Genomic DNA, 9210 nt, shown 5'->3' with positions numbered 1-9210 from the left:
AATGCTCAGCTGAGGAGCCAGCTAGCAACGGCAAATCAGCAGATCAAGGATGTGTTGGCCCGACTACCCCCTCTTACAACCGACGCTAACGTCGGAAAGAGGCAAGGCGAGACTCATAAGTCCCGCCGGGGTAATCGGTCCAGGCATAGCCGCTCAGACAAACTTCCGACAGCCAACTCTATTCCTTCATCGCACCATCGAGAGGCAAACTTCGGAGAAATGCCTAGAGCCGAACAACAACAGTACAGCCGTTCGGTCAGAACTTCAACTCCCAGCTCCCAACCAGCCTCGAGCGCGCCCAGGAGAGCTCGAGGAAATTCCAGAAGGAGATCTGGGGAGGGCTCACAGCATCAGCCCATCCCCAACAGCCGTCCTACGCCTCGTCCAGATCGCCAGGCGCGGGACCCGCAGGTTGCCAGGGCTGAAAGGCCCCCACCTAACTTGATCCGTCCTGACAGAACCAGGATCGCCTCCCCAGTCAGGCATCCTCCGTCTCCTATAAGATATCCATCTCCTCCTCAGCCCATCCGAGATATTCCAGCCTACGGAAGTAGCAGGAGAAACCCACCATCGGCCGGGCCTTCTCGACGTAGCAGGGCGCCAAGAGAAAGCCCGGATCCTCACCACCAAAGGCGGACTCCGAGCCTCTCTAACAGGAGCTACTGGACCGGCAGTCACCGGAGTGACCTTTCTGGCGGAGACCTGCGTCAGTGTTTAAGTTCGGCACAAAGTCCTCAAACCACCCAGGGGGGCGACCTACGAGATCGCCTTAACTCCCATAGAGGGGAGCCAGTAGGAGGTGACAGCCATGCTCGCTTAGGGGGAGCCCTGTCCGAAGTACATAACGGCGGGAATGCCCCAAATAACCTATCTCAAGATAGGAGGGGCAATAACCCACCAAATATGTACAATGGATCCGGAGCTGTTGAACAGCCCCGGAATAACCAAGGAATTCAGGACAAAACCCTCGACCGCCTGGCTCAGATAGAGGAGTTGATGAGGAAGCTCCTGTCGGAGAAAGAGAAAGATGAATATGATTCAGGGGACGAGATGGAGCTCTTCGCCCCCAGAATAGCAGCAACGGCTTACCCACCCGGTTTCCGTATGCCGCACCTTTCCAAATTCAATGGAGATGGAGATCCGTCGGATCATCTGGGGATGTTCAACACCCTGATGATGGCCCACAACATCGGCCCCGAGCTGAGGTGTTTGATATTTCCTTCCACACTGACTGGACCAGCCAGGCAGTGGTTCAAGCAAGGCAAAAGACAGTCAATCAGCTCCTGGAAAACTTTATCAGCTGACTTCAAAAGGGCATTCCGAGCCTCCCAGGCTGCCCGCGTCAAGGCCGACTCTCTGGCTAACGTGAGGCAGCAGCCCGACGAAACTCTGAAGGCTTACCTGAGCAGGTTCGCGAACGTCGCTGCTCGGGCCAGAGACGCGGATGACAGCTCCAAGCTCATGGCCATGAGAACCGGAATCCTCGTCGGAGGGGAACTCTAGAAAGATATACAAAGAAAGGAAGTTAGCTTGGTGAATGAATTCCTTAATAGAGCCCAGGAATGGATCAACTTGGAGGAGGCCGAAGCCTCAGCTGTAGGGACCAGCCAGGTCCCTGAACAGCCCGCTGGAGTGGGGACGGAGGTCGTGGCAGCAACCCAAAACGTCACACAGAACAACCAGCTCGGTGGGGGCAAACGAAAGGGGAACAGCGAGGGAAGCCAGCACGGCCCAAAAAAGAATAAGTCCGTAGACAAGTTCAAGCCCGTCTACACGACTTATGCAGAGCTCACCCAGTCTAGGGAGAATATCTTCCTAGCCAACTCTACTCGCTTCCCCTGGAAGAGGCCGGAGCCGTTGAAGCACCAAAAGGGGAAGAGAGACAATTCCAAGTTTTGCCGTTTTCACAACGATATTGGCCATAATACCGATGATTGTAGGCATTTGAAAGATGAGATCGCGACTCTCATCCAAGCCAGCCCCTTGGCCCAGTACGCGCGGAACAGGGTTCCAGCAAGTCGACCTGCTCCAGAAGTCCCGGTCAGTCAGCCTGGGTCTCAGGTAGATCAGGACGTCCCTCCTCTCGTGATAGGAGGAGAGATATCCACCATCTTTGGAGGTCTGCATATGGCTGGCACGAGCAGGGGTGCCCAGAAGAGGTACGTGAACGAACTCAAGGTGCAACAGTACTATCTCTTGGATGTAAATGTCTGCGTATTGGTCTGCTGTGTAAGAAGTCATAACAGGCAGGAAATGAGCCGACTTGGTTAGTCTATCTATTACTATCCAAGCGGAATCATGCTGCTTATTCGTCTTTGGCAGACCCGTCATGAAGTCCATGGCTATATCGTCCCACTTCCATTCTGGTATGCTAAGCGGTTGCAATAAACCTGCAGGCCGCTGATGCTCTGCTTTCACTTGCTGGCATATAAGACACTTAGATACATACTCTGCTATGTCCTTCTTCATCCCTGGCCACCAATAGATTGCCTTGACGTCATGAGTCATCTTGGTAGACCCTGGGTGAACTGAGTACGGGGTACTGTGCGCTTCTTCTAGAATCGTCTTCTTAATACTTTGATCATTTGGCACGCATACCCGATCCTTATATCTCAATAAGCCTTGGCTAGATATTGAGAAATCTGTAGTCTTGCCTTCTCCGACTGCATCGATATGAGTTGCCAGCGTGTCATCATGTCTCTGACCAATCCGTATGTCCTCTAGCAGATTTGATTGGATAGACAAGTTAGCCAGCTTGCCTATAACTACTTCTATTCCAGCACTGATCAGATCCTGTTGTAGCGGCTTTTCTATTCTGGCTAAAGCTGCTAAATTCCCATAACTTTTCCTGCTAAGTGCATCGGCAACTACGTTCGCCTTCCCCGGGTGGTATAGGATTTCGCAGTCGTAATCCTTTACTAACTCCAACCACCTGCGCGCCCTCATGTTGAGCTCCTTTTGAGTAAAGAAGTACTTTAAACTCATGTGGTCCGTATAAATCTCGTACCGTTCTCCGTAATGACAATGGCGCCAAATTTTTAACGCAAAGACCACCGCTGCCAACTCCATATCGTGAGTTGGATAGCGCTGTTCGTACTCCTTTAATTGTCGTGAGGCATAGGCTATCACTTTGTCATTTTGCATTAGTACTCAATCCAATCCTTGCTTCGATGCATCACAGTAGACAACGAACTTATCGTTGGGTGTTGGTACACTGAGTACTGGTGTTGAGCAAAGCTTATCCTTAAGCAACTGGAAGCTTTCTTCACACTTATCATTCCAGTTAAACTTTTGTCGCTTCCGGGTCAGGTTGGTGAGCGGAGTGGCTATTTTTGAAAAGCCCTCTACAAACTTCCTATAATAACCTGCTAGCCCTAGGAAGCTTCTTACTTCAGATGCATTCTTTGGTCTGGGCCAATCCTTCACGGCCTCTACCTTTGATGGGTTTACTGCAACTCCATCTTTCGATATAATGTGCCCTAGGAACGCCACTTGCGAAAGCCAAAATTCGCATTTCTTGAACTTGGCGTAGAGTTGATGTTCCTTCAATCGCGTCAAAATCAACCTCAAATGTTCCTCGTGCTCTACTTCACCCTTGGAGTATATCAAAATGTCATCGATGAACACAACGACGAACTTATCTAGGTAATCCTTGAAGACCATATTCATTAAGTCCATAAACGCGGCTGGTGTGTTAGTAAGACCAAATGACATAACCAAGAACTCGTAATGTCCATAACGAGTCCTAAAGGCTGTCTTAGGAATATCTTCTCCCTTTACTTTGAGCTGATGATACCCGGACCATAAATCGATCTTTGAAAATACAATCGCGCCTCGAAGTTGATCAAACAAATCATCAATCTGAGGTAGCGGGTACTTGTTCTTAATCGTTACTTTGTTCAACTCACGATAGTCTATGCACATCTGCATACTTCCGTCCTTCTTCTTCACGAATAGTAACGGAGCTCCCCATGGTGAATGGCTTGGCCTAATAAAACCCAAGTCTAGGAGTTCTTGTAGCTGCGTCTTTAACTCCTTGAGTTCCGTAGGTGCCATCCGGTATGGTGCCTTAGAGATAGGCTCGGTGCCTGGTACTAATTCTATCATGAAGTCTATTTCTCGAGTTGGCGGCAATCCTGGCAAGTCATCGGGAAATACCTCTGGAAATTCTTGTATAACACGGACGTCTCCAACCTTAAGTGGCGTCTCCCTTTCCACGTTCGTGATGCTGGCTAAGAATGCTTGACATCCTTTCTCCATAATTCTCTGAGCTTTGAGAGATGACACTAACGGGGTGCGTAACCCTGCAGCTTGTCCCATGAAGCATAGTCTCTGGCTGTCAGGAGTCTCGAACATCCCCTTCTTGCGTTTACAGTCGATGGTTGCGCCGTGCCGTGCTAGTCAATCCATGCCTAGTATCACATCAAAGTCCTTGATCACCAGTTCTATCAGGTCTCCTTCTAGTTCTATGTCCTCAATCTTGATCGGTACGCCTCGTACTATCCACGATGATAGAACTACTTTGCCCGAAGGCAACTCGGTTACAAACCTAGTTCTAAATCGTTCACAAGGTTTGCCTAGTTTTTCTATCATTCCTAACGAGATATACGAATGAGTGGCTCCCGAATCAAATAATATATAACGTAAGTTATTGAGGATAGAAACCTGACCTGTGACCACCTTGTTGCTAGCATCAACCTCTCATTGGGTTAAGGCAAAAACCCTAGTAGGAACCATCTTTTTGTCCTTCTTCCCATCTGGCTTCTGCTGAGGACAATCTCTTTTATGATGCCCTTCCTGACCACAGTTAAAGCATTCCTTGGTTTTTGCACGACATTCTCCAGGATGTTTTTTCTGACACTTAGCCCATGGCGGGTATTCTACATAGCCCGGCCTATTTCCTCCATTATTCATACGTGCCTTCTTATCACTGTCGAACTTCTTGTTATCCGAATGCCGTCTTTTCTGGCCGTTACCGTTGTTGCTGCACTGATTGTTGCCATTATGGTTGTTGCTCCGACTGGTCTGCGGTTGATTATGCTGTCTTGGTTCAGGCTTACTGGCTTCTTCTTTGCTTACATTGGCCTGCAACCTTTCTACTTCGATTGCCGTCTCAAGAATGTCGGCATGTGTAGTGTTTCCCGGGTTTGCTAGCTTAACCCCCATCTCGATCTTCGGTCGAAGTCCTCTAACAAACTTGTTCACCTTCAAAAAATCGGTTGGAACCATCTCGAAGGCGAACTTGGCTAAGCGGTCAAACTGACGAGCATATTCTACCACTGTAAATTACCTTGCTTCAAGTTGGCAAACTCCTCAACTCTTGAAGCGAGTACAGCTGAGTTGTAGTACTTTTTGTGGAAGAGCTCCACAAATCGGGTCCATGTCATGGTGGCAGCATCATGAGATTTCTGGACCAAGTCCCACCATATCCTGGCATCCTTCCTGAGTAAAGACGAGACACAGGATATGCTGTCCGCATTACTGAGGTTCATGTGCGTCAGAATTGGCTCCACATTCCTTAGCCACTCTTCTGCCTCAAAGGGGTCTGTAGTCCCTTCGAAGTTTGGAGCGTGTTGCTTGCGGAACCTCTCATACACTGGCTCCATGTTCAGTACTGGACACGGCGCGTAATTCTTCATTGGCCATCCCCCATATGGACCAACTTGTTGGGGTGCTGGGGCCATTTTTTGTGGCTGCGGTTGCTGCGAAGGCTGAGGTTGAGTTTGAGCCTGTTGGCGTTGTTGCTGCAGAAGTTCCTCGACTTGCTGCTGCAGTCTGGCGATCTCCGCCGTGTTGTCAGCTGGTGGTGCCGGCGTGTTGCGGTGGGTGGTAGCACGCACTCCCCTTCGGCGAACTGGAGGGACTTCATTGGTTGCTGGGACGACGTTGGAGGCATTTTCGTTTGTGCGTGCAAATCTTCGGAGCGACATCGTAGCAGAGTTCTAACAGTTGAAAGGAACATGTTAGAACTTTACCTAATAGGCTCTAAGGCAAAAACTTATTCTAAAACAAACATATCTCGGACTTATTTATTATGACTTCTTATGAAAAGTTATATAAGTCTTTATTTATTATTTAGAGTGGGTTTCTATACTTAGAAAAACAAGTCATCTTTATTTTCTAAGTGTGTTTCTAATCATCCTTTATGACTTAATTCTCAGGCTCGAAACTTATCTTTGTTCCAAAGTTAACCATATTGAGGGAGGGCTGGGATCAGTAAAATCGTTCCCACTACTATGGCCCCCTAACTCTCAATAAGGAAACTTGGTTCATTGATTTGTATCCACCCTCACCGAACTTAGTCATTATTCATTTTATTTATTACTTATTATGATTGCGAAAATAAAATCAAACTCATACATTGTAACGACCCAAATTTGCTAATATGGCTTAAGGGCCTTGATTAGTGTGCCTGGAAGGCATAATGGGCAGTATGTGTGAATTTAATGATTAAGATGCATGATTAAGATTTAAAGCATGTTATATGACTATTTGAGTATTTGAGATGCGTGACTATGTGTATTATGTTATGTGATAATTTTAGCCCGTTGAGGGCATAAACGTGATAATTATGTTATGTAATTTGTACCACGTGGGTGTGGTGATGTCGATGTGATGCACGTGCCGAGACGGTCCTAGAGAGCTAGATAACTCGAAAGTCACAACGGGATTTTATACCCTGCTCGGGAGGAGTTTAGGGGTATTTTGGGGATTTTGTAATTTAGCTCTTGTTAGATAATGGTAATTGGTAATTTGGTAACCTGTGTAACTGTTAGTAACCATAGAGAGTAACAGGTTTAGATGGAGAAATGGTAGAATTGTAAGGAAGTAGGAATGACAAAAAGGGCCTTGAGGTTTAGTTGGAATGGGAAATAGATGGAAGGGTAAAAGGGTCATTAGGCAAGGATTAGGATTACTTCAGCTGAAGGAGAAGGGAATACGTACTACACTTGATCACATTTTGGTTTATGCTGAATTTGGAAGAAAGAGCTAGAAAGAAAGGGGAAATGAAGAAGGGGCTGAACTTGTGACCTAGGAGGAGATTCAAAGGAGTTTGAGGCAACCAAAACTAGATTTAAGCTAGGATTGCTCAAAGGTAAGAATTGTGCTCTGTTTAAAGTTGAATTTAAGTCTGAATTTTCAGAGATTGAGTGGGAAAACTTAAAGGGAATATGGCTGGTTTTATTTGGAAATTCAATTAGGATAATCAAGAGGAAAGAGGTTGGGAGCTGGAATTGGGAGGAGTTTAAGCTGAGTTTGATTGAGGTAAGAATCTTTAGCATGTTTAATTTTTGTAATTGGTGTGGTTTAAGACTTTTAAGGCATGAATTATATTTTTGGAAGCCATGGTTAAAGTTTTAGGAATTTGAAACTCAAGATAAGATCTTGGGGTGTGCTTGTGTGATTGGGGTTGTTTATGACGTTTATGGGTCGTTAGAGGGTTCATTTGGGGTTCTGAATTGATTTTTGGGCTTAGGTATTTGTTTGGAATGATTTGGAATGGTTTAGGCTCGGGAAAAACGCAAGGAAAAACCCAGATTTCTGGGCTCGCGAAGGAGCACCGCGGCGCGAGGCTGTTTCTGGGCAGAGCAAGCTCTCTGACTTGCTGGGTGCCACGGCCCTATAGGGCAGAGCTGCGGCGCTAGGCCAATTTCAGAACATGGGATTTTGCAATTTTGAGCCTTTGCTCCGGGGGTTCGAGGGATGTCTTCGGTGCATTGTTTTAGGGATTTAGGGGTTCCGAGAGTGTGGGATTGGTTCCGGGAAGTAGTTTTGGATTGGTTGGTGATAAAGGATGTTTCATTTGTGTTGTGACTAGGTCTTTGGAGAGGCTCGGGATAGAGGACCGTGCTCGCGGCTTTGGGGCATCGGAAGCTCAGGATACAGGTAAGAAAGCTGCACCTGATTATGTGGCTAGGTTGGGACTAAGTGTTCCCTATGTTTGTATGCACTGTTATGTGAATGTGATTAACCATGTGGACACGATGGGACTAAGAGCTCCCTACATTTGTATATCCTGTCATGAGATGGTATTATTATGCCATGGGACATGCGATAACCGGCCTAAGAGTGTTGGAATCAATATTTGCGCACAGGGCGCGGCTCGGCCACTGGTAGCTGAGGCAGCTTATTTATCACTGAGCTCGGTTAATCTGGCCGGAGTCAGTGAGTATTACACTGGGGGCGGCCCTAGAGAGCCGAAGACAGTGTATTAAATAGAGGGTGCGACTAAGGGCGCTGACCCTGAGTATCAATTAATGATGTGATAAACTGTTGATTGTGAGCGTGAATATTGTGTTGTGAACGTGATTTGTTGGCTGTTTGGATGACAAACTGTTATTCTGTTGTGAGTTATTACTGATTGAATAAATGTTATGAAATGTTGAATTCCTGGTTGAACATTGTGAAATTTTTTATAAGTGTTGTTGATCTTGCTATGTTATCATGCTTTCTTGCTGGGCCTTGGCTCACAGGTGCTACGTGGTGCAGGTAAAGGCAAGGGTAGGTTGAATCAACCATGAGTTGGAGAGCTCTGGGGGCGAGGTGTACATTGCCAGCTGCTCGGCCGCCACGGTCGATAAATTGTACAGGAACAGAAACCTAAAATGTATATTTTGCCATTAGAGTGGCTTGAAATATTTGTAACTCTTGGAATTTGTTGTAACTAAGACGTCTAAATCCTGTTTTGAGTTTCCATGTATTAAACCATCATTTTTAATGAAAATAGCCTGTTTGTGACCAAAATCTTTTATTCCTACTCTGATGATGGTATAGAGTTCACACTTTGTTTAAATGACTTGATTTGCAAGTCTTGCACTATTTTAAACACACAGTGTAACGGTCTTGGTTATCCAGGGCGTTACATACATGATAATAAAATAGCATGTTATTCATTTGGAAAAAAAAAATTCACTTATTACAATCATAAAATAAAGAAAGAAATAAAACAAACAAAAACTACTATTCTAAAAATCGGGATCTTCTACATCCGATCCTTCATCTAGCATATCGTCATCTATCTCCTTATAATCATCATTGTCATGTGCATCAAAATGTCCTCTAGGAAGGTTTGTGAGAATCCTATGTTTTTGCTCATTTGTGAACTGAAACTCGAATTTTGCAGTGAACCTAACTAAGAGGAAATAATATCTCATCACTAATGGCAGTTCGTCCTCATCATTCATTGTTTCCCATATTTCTTCTAAGGCT

This window comes from Humulus lupulus, chromosome 8, assembly GCF_963169125.1.
Source record: "Humulus lupulus chromosome 8, drHumLupu1.1, whole genome shotgun sequence".
NCBI classification, from domain to species: Eukaryota; Viridiplantae; Streptophyta; class Magnoliopsida; order Rosales; family Cannabaceae; genus Humulus; species Humulus lupulus.
The sequence above is the reverse complement of the archived record's forward strand: the minus strand, read 5'-3'. Positions refer to the sequence as shown.